Source organism: Acinonyx jubatus, chromosome A2, assembly GCF_027475565.1.
Source record: "Acinonyx jubatus isolate Ajub_Pintada_27869175 chromosome A2, VMU_Ajub_asm_v1.0, whole genome shotgun sequence".
Classification (NCBI taxonomy): Eukaryota; Metazoa; Chordata; class Mammalia; order Carnivora; family Felidae; genus Acinonyx; species Acinonyx jubatus.
In genome coordinates, this window is record NC_069383.1 from 114948506 (window position 1) to 114971473 (window position 22968).

General features: G+C 50.2%; 1 protein-coding gene and 1 non-coding gene across 14 annotated transcripts in view; one reads left to right on the forward strand and one right to left on the reverse strand.

Moving 5' to 3' along the window:
• Positions 1-22968, forward strand: part of ATP2B2 (ATPase plasma membrane Ca2+ transporting 2) — a 384493-nt gene that overhangs the window by 273510 nt on the left and 88015 nt on the right. The window lies entirely within an intron of this gene.
• Positions 4629-4701, reverse strand: TRNAN-AUU (transfer RNA asparagine (anticodon AUU)). The gene has a single exon. It is a non-coding gene; the product is annotated as a tRNA-Asn (tRNA).

Consider the following 22968-nt stretch of genomic DNA (forward strand, 5'->3'; position numbering starts at 1 on the left):
CCAGGGACTATTTCTGAGCAGCAAAGACTGCTTTTTCTGCGGGATAGCTTTGGACAAGAAGCCATGGAGGTGAGAGGCAGAAGTGAGCCCTTCTCGCTGAAGAATCTAGGAAGGTTTTATAGAGGAAGCAGTACTTGAACAAGATGTTGAGAGATAGGCAGGGTTTGCGATAGGGAAGGGCACTCCAGGTAGAGGGAACAGTGCAGTCAAAAGCACAGAAGCAAAGAAGGGTGTGTAAAAAGAAGAGCCATACATTCTGTTTGGCTGGAGCTTGGGGGAAGGTAACTGAGAGTAACTGAGCATTATATCTTCTAGACACTATTCCAAGAGCTTTACATACATTATTACCCCCATTTAATCCCCCCCAAACCCTATGAGGTAGGCATTAGGATTATCCCCATTTTTACGAACGAGGAAAAGGAGACACAGAGAAGTTAAATCACTTGCCCACGGTCACACAGCTAATGGGTGTAAGAACTGGGATCCAGATGCCGGCAGGCAACCCCAGAGCCCATGCTAGGAACCTCTGTGAAGGGATCTGAATGTTGAGCTAAAGGTTTGGGCTTAAGTGAAGAGATAGGAGGGAGCCCCTGAGGTTTCTTGAGCAGAGGAGCAGTGTGGTCAAGACAGTTGGTCTGGCAGCACTGATCTTGGTTGTAATGGGGAGATACCCCAAGGGATAGAGCCAGAGCAGAGTGAGGGACAGGCATCCAAGAGAGAGGTGACAGAGTTCAACCTGGCCAGGGTGGTGGTGATGGAGAGGAAGGAGCACCAAGCAGAAGGTCTCAGCCTGTGGTAGGTGGTCAAGGAAGAGAATGGTGTCAGTGCAGACTCAGCTTTCCAGACAGCAACTGGCTGCTCGTGGAGGAGACTAGCCAACAGGAGAGGAGCAAGGTTGAGGGTGAGACAAAAGGTTTGTGTTGGGCATTATGCACTCTCAGGGCCTGGGGGATAGAACGGCAGGCATGGAACCCTGCAGAGAGGCTAGGCCCGGAGATGACAGAGAAGTCCTGTCTCTGCTCCCAAGTCCCTCAAGGGGGGAAGTCAGCCACAGGAAGGCAGAGATGTGGGCCTGTGGTGTTCGCTGCTCTATCCTAGCACCTAGAACAGTGTCTAGCATGGAGTATACTCAATAAGCATGCAGGAATGAGTTCACCTGGGGCACTCACCAAGCATGGGTCCTTAGGGAGCACCAGCTACCTAAGGGAGCGGGCAAAGCAGGAGATATCCGAGAGATATAAGGAGGGTCACCTGCAGGTAGGGTGTGATCAGGGTGTCTGACACTGGAAGGGCAGTCAGTTAGACATAGAGGTTGCCAGGAGAGGTTCAAGGAGGACAATAAAAGAGCAACAGCCTTGAGGGCAGGCTGCCGGATGAGGTCTTGGGAAACATCTGCTGGACAGAACAGCAAAATAGAGCATTCCCTGGGGCTGTCCCCCATTGCCCATACCAGCTCAATTGGGTAAGAGCAGAAAGAACAAGGGCCTGAGGGACTCAGGCACCCATAGAACCACAGGTCTGGAACAGCTCTCGGGGACCAGCCAGCAATCCCAGGGTGCACATGGGAACACTGAGGCCCAGGAAGGAAGGGATCTGTCCGAGCACATAGCTCCAGGGACTGGGGAGCCCTGAGTCATCCCTACATGTGGTGAAGGGGACAGAGTCCCTCCCCTCTGCCCCCAATGCATCCACCCTTCCCCCCAGGCCCCGCCTCTCTCATCCATCCGTGCAGTTTCTGTGTTTGTTCCCAGGGGCCACATAACAAAGGACCACAGATCAGGAGGGAGCTTAAACAACAGAAATATGTTGTATCACAGTTCCGGAGGCTGGAGGTCTAAGATCAAGGTGTCTGTCAACAGGCTTGTTTCCTTCCAAGGGCTGTGAGGGAAGGATCTGTTCAGGGCCTCTCTCCTTGCCTTGTGGATGGCCATCTCCTCCCTGTGTCTTAACACTGGCTTCCCATGAGTCTCTGTGTCCAGCTTTCCTCTGTATTTAAGACACCAGTCATACATGATTAGCCCCCCCTCCCCAACAACCTCATATGAACTTAGTAACTAGTCACCCCTGCAATGACCCTGTCTCCAAACATGGTCACATTCTGAGGTGCTGGAGCTTATGGTTGTGGAGGGACACAATTCAACCCAGAACATTCTGCGGTCAAAGACAGTTTCTCTCCTGTAAAGTGGGGACATAAATGGGAACAGACAAGGACTGTGGTGCGGGCAGACAAGCTCACTGCTCTGTGGGCACCTATGTTCTCCAAGAGCCTGTCACACGCTGGGCATTAGGAAATAGTGATGCGGCCTAAGCGTTAAACAGCAGACGCCCTACATCTGACTCCCCACTGTGACACTTACTTACTAGCTGTGTTGTGCCAAGCAAATGACTTCACCTCTCAAAACCTGTTTACTCATCTGTGAATTAGTACTTATTCGTGGGCCCCTGTGAGGAATAAATGATCAGGTGCGTGTAAGAACATACAGCACAGAGCAGGAAGCCTGCAGGGGATGAAAACCATTATTATTCTTGTCATTACCGATGTCATCATTCACATAGGTTTCTGAGGCCCAGAAAGGGAAAAATCCTGCCCAAGATCACACAGCCATCTGGCACAAAACCAAACGAGAACTCATGTCTCCCAACCCATAGTCCCAGCTTTTTAAACCACATCGCTGTAGGATATTTTTTTAACGTTTATTTATTTTTGAGACACAGAGAGACAGAGCACGAATGGGGGAGGGTCAGAGAGAGAGGGAGACACAGAATCTGAAACAGGCTCCAGGCTCTGAGCGGTCAGCACAGAGCCCGACGCGGGGCTCGAACTCACGGACCATGAGATCATGACCTGAGCCGAAGTCGGATGCTTAACCGACTGAGCCACCCAGGCGCCCCTGTAGGATATCTTTTTAAAAGGTGGGGGGTGGGGGTGGTGCCCGGGTGGCTCAGTCAGTTTAGCGTCCAACTTCGACTCAGGTCATGATTTCACTGTTCATAAGTTCAAGCCCCGCATCAGGTTCTGTGCTGACAGCTCAGAGCCTGGAGCCTGCTTCAGATTCTGTGTCTCCCTCTCTTTTTCTGCCCCTTCCCTGCTCACTCTCTCTCTCTCTCTCACTCTCTCTCTCAAAAATAAACATTAAAAAAAATTTGTTTAAAGGGGGCGTAATTCACAAATGCCCAGTATTAGGAGAGCACATAAGCCTATTATCAGCTTCTCCACGTGTCTCGTGGAACACTACGGAAAATGGTAGTAACGGAGAACATAACGCAGGATGAATGAGGCTCTTGAAATAGGTGATAGGAAAAAGGTGGGGTTTACCACTGACCATGGCAGCAGCTTCACAAAAACAGATGCAAGGGGAAAGAGGCATAAAGGAAGTATCCCGAAGGTCCCGGTGCTGGGGTTAAGGGGTGAGATGAAGGGCGATGGTTTTTCTCTCAGGGTCACTCTGCATTTGTGAGGATGTTGTTCTAAGACAGGTCAGCCGAGGCATGCTGGGTGTAAGCAACAGAAACTGCCTGAGCACATGAGGAAGATCCCTGATCATAATGCTCTAAGTTGGAGCTATGTCTGAAAACCCCAGCTCAGCTTTCTGGAGGGAAATTGGGATGTGTCTGGATCTGTGGCAGGACTGACAGAACCAATGTCCCTTTGGGTCATGGGGGGTAGGGAAAAGTCCACTCCAGCTGTGTGGGTCCCCACGATCCTCAGGATTCCAAGCAGTGCTGTGTTGGAAAATGTATAACACGCAGCTGTCTGGGTAGCAAAGGAGTCCTTGTTCGTAGTGTGTGCTGATTTCTGTGGTGTAAATAGTCCCACCACGTCCCCAACACGATGGCATTGAATGCAGAGTTGGGAAGAGACATATGCCGCAGCGTAGTGTTATATCCTATTTCTACCAGCGGGCGCAATGGGCTCTCTATGCAAGACAACAGATCCTAGTGACATTTGGTAAAATAATCAGGAAGGGATGAGTGTGAGATATTGTTACCCTTTGAATATAGTTTATATAAATTTTAAGTATAATCATTTAATTCCAGTGATGGCTGCACTAACCAGTTCACAAAAATATCTGAAAACGTAGCAATTGGCTCTTACAAGCAGAAGTGAGCTGGCTGTGCTGCATCACGGATTCCAAGTCCACGGAGAGAGCATGTGAGTGGCCTGGCTTGGTCACGTGCCCACCTCCAGGCCAGGAAGGAGGAGGAGCATTTTGATTGACAGCCACCAAGACTCCTCCCAGTGGACCTAATTTCGCAAAGGAAGGAAGAAGCCACCGGACAGCCAAAACCCAACACCTGCTTTTGTTTCTCTTTTGATGATTTCTTTTCTTTTCTTTTTTCTTTTCTTTTCTTTTCTTTTCTTTTCTTTTCTTTTCTTTTCTTTTCTTTTCTTTTCAATATAATTTGTTGTCAAGTTGGCTAACATACAGTGTATACAGTGTGCTCTTGGTTTTGGGGGTGGATTCCCGTGATTCATCGCTTACCTACAACACCCAGTGCTTATCCCAACAGGTGCCCTCCTCAATGCCCATCACCCATTTTCCCCTCTCTCCCACCCCCCATCAACCCTCAGTTTGTTCTCTGTATTTAAAATGTTAAAAAAAAAATTTATTTTCAAGTAATTTCAACACCCAACATGGGACTTGAACTCACAACCCTGAGATCAATAGTCACATACTCTACCGACTAAGCCAGCCAGGCACCCCGGTAATTTCTTTAAGTTATATTTTTTTCTCTGACGATATCTTCTTAATTTTTTTTTTTTATTCATCATTGCTTGAAGTCTCAGAGTCTCTAAAAATAATCCAAAACTTAATCCTGAGACTAGCAAACCAAAGGACCCAGCCAGGAGGGACAGTTACAGGGGCTCAGAGCAGCCACATCCAGGCCACATCTCCACCCCAGCCCAGCCTCCCCACCTTCTCCTGGGAGGGAGGTACATGAACTAAATCTCCTGTCACATGCCTGAGAGCCCACCCTTAGAGATTCTCCCAAGAGGACACAGACATCCCTAGTGGAAGAGTGTCATAGGGCAGAGTGTTGACAAGTACTCCTAAGGGTAGGGAAAAGTGAACAGAGACCCTCAGGGGTTTGGAGTAGTCCAGATAAGAGACAAGTACCCCTGAGGGCTTAGACCTGATATCAAAACCAGGCCGAGTGGACATCCTAAACATAGTGAATCATGATTTAGCAGGGAGCCCCACCGACCCTCCAGGAAGATGGGAATTCTCTCTTGCGGCCACATGTGCCTGGCTCATGGCCACAGATGTCCAATGTGAAGAACCAGATCCCCACACCAGAAGCTCTTCTGGGGCTGCCTTCTTATTAGGGACCACCTGGTGGCCAGCAGAAGGCTCAACCTAGGGCAGGCCAGGAGGTCGATTTAGACTGCCCAGTCCTCCGGTGATAGCCAAGTCAGCCATCATCTTGTCCCAAGCACTATCCCAAAATGCCACTGTTTTCCCCATTCTGCATATGAGGAAACTTGAGGAGCAGAAGGGGTGACTCACTTGCCCAAGCCACACCCCTGTGGGAGTAAAACTCTAGGCCTGGATGAGGCCACACTTCATTCTCTTAACGGGCTGTTAAAAGGGAATGAGGGGGCATCCCCAGGGCTCCATGCTCCCTGCAGGGTGGTGCTGGGACTTTGCCCAGAAGCCTGGGAGTTTTTGGCTGCTCCCAAACACAGTGGAGCTCAGGCCCAAATATGAGAGAGAGAGGCCAGGGTGGGGGCCAGGCAGATGCCTGATCTGCCTATGAACTTGATCATGGTTTCCAGGTCTCACTCACCTACCTCTTTCTGGCCAGCAACATTCTCAAGGGCCTCCAGGTCTGGGAGTAATGGGCTATAAAAGATGAGCCCAAATTCTAGGCCCAGGGGCTGGAGGCTGTTTGGCAAGTCCTGGACACGGTACACCAACTTAGGATCCAATGTCAGCCACTCCGCTCACTCCTGTGTGACCACAGGTGAATTATAGTCCCTCTCTGAGCCTCAGTTTCTTTATCTCAAGAGTGAGTTTAGATATGCCTACCTACAGGGTTACCAGAAAAGTTAAATGAAAATAATGTATGTATAAGCCCCTCCCTTTTCTGTCCTCTCCCCCTCCAAGTTATTCTCCCTATCATGGCCAGAATAGACTTAAAAATGAATCTACTCGTACCACCATTTACTCAAAACACAATGATCCCCACTGCTCTTAGAATAAAATATAAATTTGGGGCGCCTGGGTGGCTCAGTCGGTTAAGCGTCCGGCTTCGGCTCAGGTCATGATCTCACAGTCTGAGTTCGAGCCCCGCGTCGGGCTCTGTGCTGACAGCTTGGAGCCTGGAGCCCGCTTTGGATTCTCTGTCTCCCTCTCTCTCTGCCCCTCCCCTGCTCACACTCTGTCTCTCTGTCTCTCTTTCTCTCTCTCTCTCTCAAAAGTAAATAAACATTAAAAAAATTAAAAAAGAGGGGCGCCTGGGTGGCTCAGTCGGTTAAGCGTCCGACTTCAGCTCAGGTCATGATCTCACGGTCCATGGGTTCGAGCCCCGCATCAGGCTCTGTGCTGAGAGCTCAAAGCCTGGAGCCCGTTTCAGATTCTGTGTCTCCCTCTTTCTCTGACCCTCCCCTGTTCGTGCTCTCTCTCTGTCTCAAAAATAAATAAATGTTAAAAAAAATTTTTTTTAATTAAAAAAGAATAAAATTTAAAATCACTGTGGCCTTCAGGCCTGGCATGATCCAGCTGCCACCCTGTTGCAAAGTCCTCAAACACAGGCTTCCAGGCCTACAGGAGACCAGAGTCCCTAGAGCTTCCTTTAAAACTACATAGCTTGCACCTCCATTGGTGCCATATTAGGATTCCAGAATAAATTAAAGATAACTGAAAGTAAATTATAATAATTACAATGTTGAGACTATAGATGCCCTACCACTTACTACTCCCCACCAAATTTCACACATCCTCTGGTGGGGTCTGCACCATCCTCTGGCCGAGAATCACTGCATTCATTTAATTCATCTATCCTTTGAAGAAGCCTTTATTGAGCATCTGCTTGTTTGCTAGGTGCTGTCCTAGGTTCTGGGGATACCGCAGTGAACAAAGATACCTACCCTCACAAAACTTACAGGAGTCCAGCAAAAAATACAGGAAACTAATAAATGAACAAGAAAATATATCAGGTGGATAAGGACTTTGAGGGCAACCATGGGAAGGGGCAGCTTAGACAGGCAGTGGGGGAGGGCTTCCCTATGGAAGTGATATTTAACCTGAGCCTCAAGTGACGCGCTGGATCCCCAGGAATTGCTTTCCCTGGTTCACTGAGGGTGAGTTCTGGTGGGGCTACTGCTTTTTCAGTGTTTTCAGATCCCCTATGTCCATTTCCTGGGCTCTGCCAGGTACTCTGCTAGGCACAACAAGCTTTTGTGATCTCTTTCTATATCATAGATGCCATAGGAGAAAAGCATTCTCAGCTTCCCATTTGAAAGAAACTGAGGCTCATAGAGGGCTTGCACAGGATCACACAGTGGTGGGTCACAGAGTTGGGATTTGTCTTTGAATCCACTAACTTTCCCACTCCTCCTTTTCCCTCACCTCTTTCCTTGCTGGGATGTATTTGGAGAAATCACAGGGTCAGAAAGGGCCCCCTAGTCTGTTAAACCTGGGGCTCTCAGCTGGGAGAGAACCAACTTCCAAGAGGTCACTGAGTGCTCAGTGAGAAAACGGGGTTGCAAAACTGCCCCAATCACAAAGGAATAAGCATGTGGAGAAAATCCTGGGCACGCCCCCTGCAGGGGAAAAAAAAAAATCCCTGCAGAGGGAAACTGTAGAACACTGCCAGTAGCTTTGTAAATGACCACAGTTTGGCTTACCTCCTAAAGGGCGAAATCATTTTTCTTCCACTTGAGAGAGGCAGCCATAGCATAGGTGGTGGGTAGGCAGGCAACTTCCTAGACGTTTGGATTTTATGCTTCCTGAGGGCAAGGGCAGTTTCATTTGCCTCTGAATCCCCAAGCACCTAACAGGGATTCTAAGTAAATGAAAACGTGAATGGTGATTACCTGTGCATGTGCATATTATGTGCGGGCTGAAGGCTCCTCAGTCCACCTTTCCCCCAACCGGAACCCATCACCCAGCTCAGCAGGGAGACCACAGAAATATCAGAGACTAACCCTGGCCAAAGCCACCAGCAATCCACCACCTCCCTGTCCCAGCCCTGGCCCGACTCCCCTGCATTCCCTGTCTCTGATGTGGAAAGGTGTGGGCCTTTCATCCCCACCCAGAGGTTGGGTCAGGGGGAATGTACCAGCCAGGGAGGGGCTGGGATCTGACTGGCAGAGAAGCAGTTCCTGCCGCCCCCTTGCCAGCCTCAAGGACGCATGAGCTGACACGAAGCCGCCAGCATCCTCTTGAAGTCCTGGGAGATCTAATTACCCAGACAAGCAGACAGTGTTGAGCAAGTGAGCACCGGGGTTTGGAATAATCAGTTTTTTGGCTGCTGCAGTTAATGTGAGGCCAGGCTGCAAAACTGTCCCTCTGATGTTCTGATGACGGACCCATGAGACAGCTGACTGTTTGATCTGGAACTGCCAGCTTTTTTGTCACCCCCAAAGGCTTACCTAAATTGTCCTAACAATTACCATCTCAGGGAGTCAGCCGTGCTGTAACGAAAAAAGTACAGCCGCAACATGGGAGGCTGAGGGAGATCCTGCTGGAGACCATGGTGGGTCTCATCCCTGGGGTTTAATCCTGAGCCTGGGATGTGGCCGGGGGGACTTGCCCTTTAAATACCACATCTCATTTCCGTAGTACCACCATTTTACAGATGAGGAAACTGAGGCACAGTGTGCTCAAGGTTACTCAGCAACAAGTTGCTGGATGACGTCTGAACCCAGGCCTATGTGGCCCTAACCCCTGCCCTTTCAGTGTGTTCATATGCCCTCAGATCGTAGATATTTTTTCCCCTGTCCTTATTTTGTGTATTAAAATTTCAGAGCCTCTTGGGATACCTGGTGCTACTTCTGTCCTAAGTTTTATCCCTGAAAAGTGCTAGGCATGATGATTTCCTGCTAGCATGCTTTTCGGTTTACAGGTATTTTTATTTTTTACTATACATCCCTAGGAAGGAATTTCCTCCAATAGATGTGGGGCCAAGCAGCAGGGGGTTAAGGGTGTCAGCTCACTCACCTTTGCAGAGAAGAAAAGCCTAAGTGAGGTAAAGGTCGCAAAGGCTCGTGGACACCCGCTAAACACCAGGCACTGGCAAAGCCCTCCATCTGGTTATGCATTGGTTCAACACATGTTTCTTGAACACTTACTATGTGCTAGATGGCGTTTTAGGTCCTGGAGATAGACACAGCAGTGGACAAAATAATGAACGTTGCTGCCTTTATGGGGCTCGCATTCCAGTGTGGGCGACTAGCAGAAAGCCAAGTAAATAGCAAAATCCCTGAGATTGTCCCTTGTAACAAATGCCCTGCAGGAAATAAGCAAGGGGCTGAAGTTGGGAGTAACAGTGGATCCTCTGATCCTGGGAGCAGGAGGCAGAGAACACTTGGAAAATGAAAGGGAGGCTGCATGTAGAAGGGTTGGGGGGGGGAGGGGGTTGGGGGGGAGTGGTGGGGGCAAAGGCTGGAGGTGGGACCTGAGGGGACATTTGGCAAGAGATGAAGCCAGGGGAGTGAGCAGAGGTTGCCTGTGAGCTGTTGGAGGTGTGTGAGATTTCTTCTCAAGTGAGGCAGCCACCAGGGCTGAGAAGAGGGAGTGGCATGGCTCTCGTGTTATTCTCACTGGGGCCCTGAAGGCAGGGACTAAATCCTCACTCTGGCAGGTGAGGAGAGGCTCACCTGATGAGGAGGTGACAAGGCCACTTTTTGAACCTAGACCTAGGTAAGGGCCTCTGTGTTGTCCTACCCACCCCATGGCCGGAGCCCCAGCCCCAGGGCACAGGGCCCTCCCCACCACATGCCTTGGAGCTCTGTTCTGTTCATTTTGGTTATGTTGCTCAGCCTCAGGCTGAACAGAACTCACTGGAATGTGATTTGAGGGTTAATCAGGAACATTTTGTTTCCCCATAAAATTGCAAGCTGTTGCCAAGATGTATGTTCCTGTTGCTAGGCAATCAGGCGTGACCTGTGAGCAGTGGGGGCCATGATTCTGCCTGGGCAGAAGTGACTGGGCCACCCACCCTCCCCTTTCCACAGCCCTCCAAGGCTCAACCCCCCTGGGCAGGACCCCAGGGACTCACAATCAGTGGACAAAATACAAGGTAGACACAAGCAGGAGAGGGTGACAATTCCAAACACTGAATGGGTTCAGCCCAAAAGGATAAAGAGAAGGGCCTTTTTCCAAAATGTAGGGGAAGACCTTTGTGACCATAGTAGTGGCCAGCAATTTTACCAGGTCCCAAACCCTGTCCTAAACCCATCAACATATATGAGGAAAGTTCTATCATAATCCCCATTTTAAAGATAGGAAAACTGAGGCATCTAGGGGTTAACATACCCAACCTGTAAGTGGCAGGGCCATGCAGTCTGGCCCCAAGCCCAGCATCAAAGCAAATGGACGGATGGCCCATCTGAGAGGTCAGATTGGGGTTGAAGAGGAGAAATAGAACACATGAGAGATTTAGTCAAAAACTGGAAGTGATTCAATTCCAACTGTTAGTGGGGCCCTACTGCATGCTGGACAATTTGCCTTATACAGAAATGACGCAAAGGCATCAGTTGGTGGAAAGGGAGTAGAAGCAAGTAGACCCAGACAGGCCATCATTCTGTGCCCCAGAATGTGGCAGGTGCTGAGAGAGAAGAAGAACCCTAGGAAGAATGGCTTTGAGTCAGATCCCAAAGGAGAGATGAAAGAAATGGTCTGGAAAAGGAACCAGAGGTCGAAAGAGAGGCATTTCGAGTGTCATTTTATTACCTTGGATTGGAGTTAATTTTTTAGGTGTCTGTTTCCACCCCAGACTGTGAGCTCCTCAAAGCAGAGATCATGCGTGGTTTATCTTTGTGTCCTTAGGAGACAACACATGTCTGACATTTTCCATGACAGTAATCACAAAATGTCTATTTAACAAATACATGAACAAAGAGGAAAGGAAAGGGGAATGAATGAATGAATGAACGAATGAACAAACGAACGAATGCGATTGGTCTTAACTCTCAAACAAGAGATATTAGATACTGTTAATTGAGCATTTAGATCCGTTGCAAGTTCCAGTGTGGACAGTGGGCACTTATGGGAGATCAGAGCAGCATATGTTGTGGGTCAGAGGCAATGGGGCTGGAAGGACAGAGACTTCCTAAGGTGCCATTGCAGCAGTAGCCAGGCGAGAGATTCTGGAAGCCCAGATTCAGATGATGATCTCAAGACTGAAGAAGAAAGGCCAAATCTAGAAATACCAAAGAGGCTGTCAATATGACCAGAAAGAGGAATAGATTTGAAGGAAACAATAAGATTGGTCCTAGACTTGCTGACTTGGAAACATGGACAAAACAACCAGGGGCTACCTTGTGGGCCCCATAAAATCCTGGCCCAAGGATCAAAAGAGAGCAGACAAGGGGCTCCTGGGTGGCTCAGTCGGTTAAGCATCCGACTTCGGCTCAGGTCACGATCTCACAGTTTGTGAGTTCGAGCCCCGCGTCGGGCTCTGTGCTGACAGCTCAGAACCTGGAGCCTGCTCTCTCTCTGCCCCTTCCCTGCTCATGCTGTGTCTCTTTCTGTCTCAAAAATAAATAAACATTAAAAAAAATTTAAAAGAGAGCAGACAAGATGAGAGACATAGCAAATACCTGAAATACAACTAATTCTCCACTTTCTGAACCCACATCTGTGGCAGATCCATCACCCATCAATCCCAATGCTCAGACTCCTCAAGCGCAACTCCAAGTAGAGCCTACTAATCAATAACAGTCGACTTGCAAAAGGAAATTTATTTGTTGCCCCTGCATGAGAAGAAACCAGGGGAGCCTTCAGAATGGGCCGCTCTCTGATAGCCAGAATAAAAGAGGGAGGGAGGCAATGAAGGGGCAGAGGTGGGAGCGGTGAGCCTTGGAAGTTAAGGTCAGGGTGTAAACCACTTGAGATAAAGGTCAGAACCATGAAATTTTCCCTCTGTGTGTCTTTAAACTCTTTTTTAAAGAAAGATTTTAAAGATTTAAAGAGTTTAAACACTTTAACTCCTTAAGAGGTTTTTTTTCATGTTTATTTATTTTTGAGAGACAGAGTAGAACAGGGGAGGGGCAGAGAAAAAGACACAGAATCCAAAGCAGGCTTCAGGCTCCAAGCTGTCAGCACCGAGCTCAACATGGGGCTTGAGCTCACAAACTGTGAGATCATGACCTGAGCCAAAGTCAGACACTTAACGGACTGAGCCATGCAAGTGCTCTAAAAGTTTTTTTTTTTTTTTTAAGAACTCTTTTGGGGTCACCTGGGTGGCTCAGTCAATTGAGTGTCAGGCTTCAGCTCAGGTCATGATCTCATGGTTTGTGAGTTCAAGCCCCATGTCGGGCTCCTCACTGGCAGTGCAGAGAAGGCTGCTTGGGATTCTCTCCCTCTCTCGGTCTGTCTCTCAAAATAAATAAATAATAAATAAACTTTCAAAAAATAGATAAAGAGAACTCTTTTTAAGCGAAAGCATCCAGCTCTTAATATTCATTCATTCCAATTTAGTGAAAGAGTATTCATTTTTATGAATAATATTCTGAGGGCACATTCAGAATATCACTAACTTTCCTGATAAGCCTAACTGTTCTCAACTGATTTTAGTTCCATTGTTTGGTGAAGACTTTAAGGAGGATGTTTTTCTTATACTGTGAGATCTGTAGCCTCCAGCCATTCATTCTTCCCACACTTGTTTATTGAGCACCTACTGTGTGCTGGAACTCTGTGCCAGGTATCAAGCCAGTCTCAACCAGCCTCCTCATGCAGTTCACAGTCTGGCACACTGGGGCAAGAGCTGGCCTTAGAGCTGTCTGTGGCTTCACCAGTGGCCAGGCTCAACAACCTTTCTTCCTTTACAAACTGTCAGTTTTACAACTAGAGAAAGAGAGAGAAATGTTCTCAGTCTCCTTCCAGTCACCACGTAAGCATCACAGCTGGCATTTCAGTGTCCCTGCCTTCAACCTGGCAAGAACAGGGACATGGCTGGTTGGCAGAGTAAGTGTCTCTTCTCTCCCAGAAGAGAGTGGACTTGCCTCCCAACAGAAATGTCACTGAGGGGTTGACCAGAGACCCGTGGGTCCTGAGGCATCACAGGAACCGGATTCCTGAAGCCAGACACATGCATCCTGTCTAATGCTTAGAGTTAGTAAAACTTCAGAAACAGTTTGCTGAAGGGAGCACACTGTGTCCCAAAACAACGGCCTTCTAAGTAGAGAATGTGACAGGTTTCTAGGTAGGGAGGGGAGTGGCCAGCTTCCTGCTGGACAGATGGGAGGTATCTAATACATGAAATGAAAGAGGCGCTGAGCCTTCTCTGTCACATGGGCAGCAATGGAGGTGGCCTTGATCAAATTATTGGAGAGATCCACAAAACATCTAAGTTACAAAAGAACATCCACCAGCGTGTAGTTAACTATCAAGATAGACACGAGTTGCGAATGCTTACCGTTCCCAGAAGGGACACGTACACACCTGCCAGAGTCATGGAGCAGCGAGAGCAAGGGGCCTCGGTGTCTCAAGACTTGGGTTCTGGTCCTGGCTATGCCACCAATGGCTCGGGTTCCTCCTCCATAAAGGACGAGGCTATTGGCCTTATGTAGTTGAAACTGAAGTCCAACTGGTGACTTGAGGGAATATTTATTAAGTGCCCACTCTATGCCAAGCGCTCTGTGCCATGCATGGCCTCACATAATCTTCTCATCGGCCTCTAGAGTCTCCAGGGTTCTCCCATTTTATAACCCAAGAGGTCCAGAGAAGGTGAGTGACTCACCTCAGGTCACACAGCCCTAAAGGGGGGTACAGCTGGAATCACGGGTAATTGTTGGATGCTGTAACCACACAGTTCAAAGCCCAGAGGATCAAGATGAAATGCACGTCCCACTTGCTCTCTAAAGATTCTGAGATGTCATTTGGTAAGCAGTACCCAGTCAGGCCTCCAGGTGAGTGTCCACCTGCCATTTCTGCTCAGCTGTGTATGACCACTGCTTGGTGGGGGTACTGGTACCAGGGAGGAGCACTGTCACGATTGATCAAATGCATGAGGCCAAACACTACAGCAGTTCAGAAGAGAACGCAAGCCAGCTTCCCTGGGTTCAAGTCCAGCCCTGCCCGTACTAGTTGTGTGTAAAAGGAGTTGTTAACCGTACCCCCCCCCCCAACAAGGAGTCACTTCGAGGATCAAATGGACTTATACGTGGCCGAGCTGTGAGCACAGAACCCGGCACGGGGGAACCGTGAAGTGTTGTCGGTGGTGATCGTGAGGGTGAATGATTGGACCAGAGGGGTTCGTATCCACGTGGTGACTGAGCACAGCCAACAGCCCTCCCTCCCTCCACAAGCACATGGCGTCTCCTGTGTCCAGCCACAGCCAAGGACACAAAATGACACAACACAGGACTTGCCTTTGAGGAGCTCGAAATGAAGTAATCAGAAGGGTCAGTTGAAATGCCATTTGATAACCTCTGTGGAGATAGGAGGCAGCAGCATGGGGCTGTCAGGTCGGATTGGGGCTGCTCGGGGGTGGCTTCCCAAAAAAGGTGCTGAGAGCCACCCCAGAAAGATGAGAGCCAGAAGGGCAGCCAGGCAGGTGAACAGCCAGGCAGAGAGCGAGCGGGCACACGGAAGGCAGAGCGAGGGGAAAAGAAGCTCGCCACCAGAGTGACATCATTGGCAGGGCGCCCCGCACCCTGGGAGGGACCCTCTCTGTGTGTGTGCCGCGTACACAGGGCACCCTCATCCCTGGGCAGCTCCGTCCGCGAGGTGAGCGGCCACAAGGCTGACCCAGCAGCCTAAAAAGGCCCCTCATTAAAGGTTAATAGCTTCGTGAATGAGTGATACGGTTACAAGAGAAGTGTGCAGGAGGACCTGGGAATTTGTGAGCGGCCAGGGCCCATACAGAGCCGATCCAAGCCCCTGGGCGGAAGGGTCCACGGAGGTCACAGCCAGTGATTGGAGGAAGGTCGACCCGGGAAGCCGGCCCCCAGGGCTGTGTTGCACCCTTGCTCACACAAGTCTCACTTAGCAACCTGTCTCCTTCTTCAGGGCTCCCCCCAAAGCAGAGCGCGAGCCGAGGCTGGGGTGCAGGTGGTATATTTGGGAGTGATCCCAAGAGGGGGAGGGGGAGGGGAGGGGGTACAACAGGGAAGAGAAGAATGCCAGTATAAGATATGCTAGCGGCCGGTTACAGCTTTCACAGAGGTACCCTCAGCTTTCTGGGGTCCTCGTGGGTTTTCTGATTTGCTTCATAACTATCACACCACGATCTTTCTCTTCCCCTCTCCATCTCCGTTCCCCCGCCCCCGAATTCTTTCATCCTGAGGGAGCATCTATTTCTAGGAGTTGCCTCCTAGTCCTCAAAGAAGCTGCTTTTTTTTTTTTTTTTAGCAACAGAGAGAAGCTGCTGTCACAGAAATGAAGGCCTCTACCTGCCTTGGCATATGTCTGATACTAGATCTCACTGACATTTTTTCCCCAGCCGCCACTTCAGGCCCCTACGTGGGAAGTGTGAGGGATGCCCCAGCGTGAGGCTTGGCCTGGGTGTTTCCCCAGCAAGTCCCTTTGCGGGGGCTGGCTGTGGGCTTCTCCATCCCTCCCATCAGCAACAAGGACGGAGGAGGCCGCTGAGGTCATTGCAGTGTGGCCTTGGCCATATTGGGGGTGACTTAAGGAGACCCCAAGTCTCTCCCCTGCCTCTCAGATCTCAGCGTGAAAATGTCCCAGAGCAGGCATTGCCTTGGAGTTACACACTGTCCCCTCCTTACCTCCTTTCTCCCCATGCAATTGTCTAGGAGAGGCCCCATGTTTATTGTGAGTGTCTGTCTATCTAGTGTGTATCAGACCAAGACAGATGTACTCACTGCCTGCATGGATCTTAGAGTCAGCAGGGAGTCAAACATTAAGAAAAACGAGTTACATTACTAATTATTAAAATCATGATAAAAATAAAAGGGATTTCCGGAGAGCTCTGAGACCATTCAAAAGAGAACATTCTCTCTGGGGGCAGGAAGAGGGACAGGTTCAGCCAAAGGAAGTGCTGAGTTAGGTGCAAAGGGGGAAAGAGCATTCCAGGAAAGGGAGGGAACACCAGGTGCAAAGGCCCTGAGGCAGTAAATCATTTGCGTTCAAACCGCAGAAAAGAGGCTAGAGTCACAGGAGCACAGTGGTCAGAGGGGGCAGTGAGTTTGCAGAAGAAAGTGAAGGCCACCACTGTACAGGGAATGGAAGCCACTGGGGGATTTTAAGCAAGGGCCTGACGCTAACACCATATATTCCGTACTTTTGAAATATCCCTCTGGCTGTTGGGTGAAGAATATTGAGAGTGGGAACAGAGAGACCAGCGAGGTGGCTACCAAAGCCCCCCAGGGTGAGCAGTGATGGTGGCCTGGGCCAACGTGCGGGCAGTAGAGGAGAGTGGGCAGATCTGAGACAACCGTTTCTTTGGGTGGGGGAGGTTTTCTGGGTGGTGTAATAGGGTTGGGGGCAAGAGGGGACCCTGATGGGAGACGAGGACAGGACTCGGGGGAAAGAAGCGATGATGGCCATTGTGCACAGAGCACCTCCTGTGTGTCTGGCATGTCGCACCTGCCCCCCCATTTTAATCTGCACAACCAGGCTCTGGGCCAGACACCACAGGCCCTGCAACGGACAAGGTGAAGCGACTCACTCAGCAACGCCCAGGTAATAAGTCATGAAGCCAGGGTTTTAATCCCAGAGTATTTGTCCCCAAGCCCACTCTCTCCAAAGGTTATATGGAGACAAACCTATGTTTTCTTGTAGTACATATTCATTGCCTCTGTAAATTAAATTTGAATTATTCAAATAAAACATGAGCACCTTCTCCTGCTTAAAAATATTTCAGTCAAAAATAGGGTCCCCTTGACCACTATGATTGTACAGTCAATCCGAGCACCTTCTCCTCCACAGAGGTCCCACCTCCATGAGTTTGGAGCAGATCTTTATAGGCCCGTTTGCTACACATTTTCATATATACGTACCCACAGAAAATAGAAGCTGTTGTTCTGTTGAGTTGTCTGTTTTACATATATGGAATCAAACTACATGTTGCTCTGTAACTTGCTTTTTTTCCACTCCCCAGTTTGTCTTGGAGAGCCTTCTCTGGGAGTACATAGAAATGCATCTCATTTCTTTTAAATGTTTTTTAACGTTTATTTATTATTGAGAGAGAGAGAGAGAGAGCGAGCAGAGTCGGGGAGGGGCAGAGAGAGTAAGAGACACAGAATCCAAAGCAGGCTCTAGGCTCCGAGCTGTCAGCACAGAGCCCGACACGGGGCTCACAGACCGCGAGATCATGACCTGAGCCGAAGTCGGACATTTAACCAACTGAGCCATCCAGGTGCCCCCGCATCTCATTTCTTTTAACTGTTGCATAGTATTATTTTATGGACTGCATATACCACAGTGTATTCAGCCCGCTCGCCTTCCAAAGACAGAAAGGCATTTTTCTATAAATGTTGTAGCTTTTGAAGGGCTTGCGGATTTTTTTTCCCTTTCAAAATATGAGACTTTTATTTACGTTAATGGAAGAATCCAGACCTCAGTGACAACACAAATATTTGGCAATGCCCAGCCTGGTGACTAAGTTCTCCCATTTTCCTTCAGGTGCTTGGCATCCTGAAAGCTACCCCTTGTCCATTGCCAAGTCTCTGTTGATAGCAAAAGGCTGTCTCAAGAGCAGCAGGAGAATGGTAAAGTTCTTGGCTTTGATTTCAGTGCCAGGTCTGAAGCCTGGCACAGTGTGGAAAGGGTACAGCTATGGAGACTTAAAGAGCCAGATTCAAATCCCAGCTTTAGCTCTGTGTCGCTGGGCAAGTTACTTGACATCTCTGAGCCTCGGTTTGACCATCCATCTAACGCGTAGAACTCATAGAATGGCCAGGAGAATTAAATGCAAGGCACGTGGGTAGAGGGATGATCACATAACTGCACATACGTGCACATTTGGCCCCCTCTGTCTGCGGTCCCAGTGTAGTGGAGGGATGGGGGTGTGAGGAGCCCCCTGCCTCCCCGAAGGGGTCAGTGAGAAGACATATATACTCTGCCCCTCTGGCGATGTCATGTGGGGGTGGCATTTGAGTTCAGAGGCAAGAAAGGGCTATCTTGTCCAGGTTCTGGGCATCAGCTGTTTGCCAGGCGCTTCCCACATCTCTCCTCCTTTCATCTTAACCCCAGAGGACAGAGCAAGATTGTTCCTCAGCTCCAATTTGCAGATGAGGAAACTGAGGCTCACAGAGGGGATGCCATTTGTTCAAGGCCTCAGTAAGTGGTCAAGACCCGCACTCTGCACCTTGGTACGTCCCCACCAGGGAGGCTGCAGGCAGCAGCTGTGCAGAGCACCCTCTCCTGGGGGGATAGAGAAGCTCCTCTCATGAGCTCTCCTGTGTCTACGTTCAGCCACCAAGACCCTGTCACAGAAGAGAAAAATGGCTTTTCTGGCCTCCATTTTTCCAAGGGGATGAGATAAAAGCTTCTCAGAGGTCACCTCAGGACAGTCTGAATCACATCCTTTAAATGAGATTGACACACAGAGAGAATATGAAATGGCCATCGTTTGGGGGTGTGCAATAAAGCTCACTGTTCATTTGAGCGAGACTAGCGTCCCCTCCCGTGGTGAAAAGGGCCTCCACCGGGAATCAGGAGCCCAGCCGCAGTGCCACAGCTGAATCACCCTGTATCTGGGCTGGGTCACTTTCCCGGCTCTGGGTCTTCGTTTCCCTCATCCTCAGATGGGAGGGCAGGGACTGGTGGCCACAGGAATTGTCCTGCTCCAACAGTGGAGAAGCCAGGAGAGGGGACTGGGGGAGCCTCGGGGGTAGGGTTACCAGATTTAGCAAAGAAAAATACAGGCCTTCTGGTTCAATTTGAATTTCAGGTAAACAAAAAATAATTCATGCTTTTATTAGTCGTATGTCCCAAATACTGTATGAGATATAACTTATCCTAAAAAAAGTTATTTGCTGTTTATCTGAAATTCAGATTTAACTGGGTTCCTGTATTTTATCTGGCAACCCTATTCAAGGCCCCAGCTCCCCTGGACCCCTCATGCTTGGTAATTGCTATTTTCACAGCTTTAAGATGAGCCCCTGGCCACCCGCCTCCCAACCAGATCACCACCACCCACTCCCACACTCCCCCATACCCCTGCCCTGTCAGATGGAGATTCTGGAACCATGCGTGGAGAGGTGTTATAGGTGTAAGGATTCCTACCGTGGAGTAAGGGTGGAAACTTGGCCTGACACGGGGAAAAGGCAACTGGCGAATTTAAATCACTGGAGAAGTTCGTGTCCGCATGTGGGTCAAGGTGGCTTAGAGGGACACAGCGTCTGGGGTGCCCACAAGCCCTGGTGCCCTTCCATGCCATGTCCACGTGTATGCACATGAGCCAATGGACGTCGCATCCACGTGCTACAGAGAAAGCGGCCAGTGCTGCAGCCGTGCGCATTCACGCCAGCTGTCAGCTTTGTGTGTGAGCTCCTGCCTCCACATCGCCACCCGTAATTATTAGAGACCCTGGATCCATGGACGACCCCACCTGGGGCCATGATATTTCAGAGACACAGCCCTCCTCCTGCACCCGTCTGTTGGGAATCACTAACACCATGATGTGATCATGAACTCCAGACACCTGCCCGCTGTGCACACTGGAATAAAGCCATCAAGTCTCCTCTCTATTTATGGCAACTGGCCAGACACATGCAGGTGCAGACCGTAGGGATGCCCACGGCATGGGCTGTTTTTCTGCAGAGGGGTTGAGCCCAGGTGTGTTAAGCGGCTCTTATGGGTGGCACAGGCTGTCGCTCGTGTGTGCAGGGGCCTCGGGGCGGCCCCGGCATTCACATCCCCATGTCGGGTCACCAGAGAAGCAGGAGAGGGAAGGAAGTTTCCTAAGGGCCAACTCTCCCAGGCACGAACAGCCTCCTCTAGGGTGTGCTGGAATCGGAATCTAGAAGATAGTGGCAGCGAAGAATGGGTCTGTCGGCCTTTGACCCCAGGGCCAAAACCAGCACAGGAGGGATGTCCAAGTAAGTGTGTTAGTGAATGTCCCGGGTGACAAATGGTTTCAGGGAAGGAAAGAAGAATGGATTGCTCTTGCTGGGTAAATCAAGGAAGGCTTTCAGAAGGTGGTAGTGAATTTTCATCTGGGTCTCAGAAGACTGACTAGCTCAACAGGGGGGAGGGGTGGGCCTTCTGGGTCAGGAGCCAAATGAATATAGACACAGCAGACAAACACCAGCAAATGCCAGACATGTTTCAGAGCTTGGCAGCAGAGAGGGATAAACACAGCAAGACCGAGAGTGAGGCGGGAGAAGTCCTTTGGGACAACCTCAGAGAGCCCACCAGCACAGGAGTTGGTCACAGTTGTGAATGGGGAGCCATGGAAGATTGTAGAGCAGGGCAGGACCTCTGTCAGCTCGACCTTCAACAGGAACTCCCGGCCCCAGGCTGCCTGATCTCCTCTTCTGGTCTCCTTTCTCTCCTCACCTTGTTCCTAGTTTTTCTCTAGGCTCCTTCAGCCACCAGCAGGAGACAGAAGGTCTGACTGTGGCCTCCATGACCCCCTTGGCTTCAAGTCTGGGTCTGTCAGCTTCTCAAAGCACAACACTCATTCCCTCCTCTGCTGCCTCAAGGCAGGTTGTGAGCTTGACATGCGTGTGCAGCCTTCAGGGAGAGAGACCAGCCGTGGGGGAGCAGGCACCTGCTGCTGAAGGAAGGGAAAGATCGACAAGGTTGGTCCAGGCTCTGTCCCCCACCTGCTGTGTAAGCCGCTCAAGCCACTGCCCGCTCAGAACCTCGGCAGAAACCAGGGTGGTCGGTGAGGCTCGAGGGCAGTGCCATTCCCAAAGCACCTAGCATGTTAGCTACGTCCTCTCCACCCTCTGCCCCTTCTTCAGCCTGTCCCCGCAGGAAGGCTGTTACCACACACATGCCTGGACCCCACTCCCAAGCAGTCAAGTCAGTAGGTCTGGGCTGGCGTCAGAATTTGCATTTCTAACGTGTTTCCAGCTGCGGGTCTGGGAACCAGTAAGTCCTTCACCCAGCACATCGAAGGCCCAGGCCACACCCCAGTCCATTTCAATCAGAATCTCTAGGTTTGAGGCTCAGACACTATTTTTCAGAGCCCCTTAGTGATGCCAACATACAACCAAGTTTGGAGCTAGTGGCTTGGGGGTGGCTCAAATAACAGCAGCAACAGTAGCAAGCCTACTGCTTATGAAGCCTTTACCCCGAGCCAGGCCCCTGTCCAACCTAGCACATCCACTGTGTTCCCTCCCCACAGTGACTCTGTGAGACGAGTGCTGTCCTCATCCCCAAGTTACACACCAGGAAACCAAGGCCCAGACCAGGGAGGTCACCTGCCCAAGGTCACGGAGCTCAGAAGTAGCCTTGGGCAAAGCTCAAACTCCGGTCTCTCCTACCGTTTCACCATTTTGTCTTGAGCATTGTGAAGTCCCAAACATCTCAGCAGTGATGTCTTTGTAAGCGGCCCACTCTCCCTGGCCTCTGACAGGGTGGGAGCATGTGGACGCCCCCTCCTACGTGAAGCTCCAGGCCACTCACGTGCACACGGACACAGCCACACCCTCGAGTGCGCGCATACCTGCACAGACAGCCTCTCTCACATACCGAGTCACACACCTGCCTTCTGGGTACATTCCCCAGTTTGCACTCTCTTCCCTTTTTTTAAATGCACGCAAGAGCCATGAAGCCCCCTTTGGCCTTCCTGGGGAAGCACTCACAATTTGTTTCATCTGAAATTTACTAAGCACCCCACAGCTGACGGATCAAGCCTGTGTGAGCCAGTGACTTATGTCAGCTTAATCAGGTAAGATCACTGTGGGGCATTTGTTCTGGGCAGACGCAGCCCACCCCTAACTAGATCAGGCTGGAGGAGGGCAAGTGTGACCCCTGGACTCTGTGGCAAGGGGTCTGACTCAGTCGCTATCCCAGCAGAAGGACTCTGTGCCTCAGTGTACATTCCTGCATAATGGGGTGACCCCAATAGAGGAGGAAGAATGTCACAGTTCACAAAGCACTGTCAGAGCCTGGTTCTGTTTGATCCTCAAGTGAAACAACCTGAGGGCCCCCAGAGAGGGTAAGTAACCTACTCAGGATCACACAGCAAGTGAAGAGGCATCCAAACCAAGACTCGGGACCTAGGTAGGGGTGTGGCGTGGCTGCAGTGGTGGGTCTCAGACAGTCTTAGACAGCAGCCATGCTGACAGAAATATCCAGGAGGCACATTCCAGGCTGAGAGTGACGGTAATGCTGATAGTGTGGTAGTTAGTAGTAACAACTGCATCTATGATTTATGAGGGCCAATATATGCCAAGCACCGGCATCTGGGGGGGCGGGGGCACTTTGTTTTTTGCACTAACGCTGAGCAGCAGATGGAGAGTTACTTTCTCCTTGAAATCATTTGCTCAGACAGCAGGCAGGTTCACTCAGCCAGGCAATGCCCCCCAAATATCAGCCAAATTCAGTGGCAGCATTCATTATGGCTACCTTCCTGGGGTTGAAAAAGTTCTCTGGCGTCCCTCTGCGGGGAACAGGGATGCTCAGCCTTGTGGGGGTCTCAGAGCAGGGAAGAAGAGGTCAGAGGTCATCCAGATGGCTTGCCAACTCTCACCCTGAGCCCCTCCCAATGGCCAAAGGCCCCTACTTTTCACAGAGCCCAGCTGGTTGGCATGAGGAGTTTCACGTCAGTGTCCCCCACACAGGAAAAGCAGAGCCCAGCCCCCAATTACCAGGGCCAAAAGTAAGTCATATGTGACATGCCCCCATTCCTTCTGACTTCTGAATCCCTGCACCT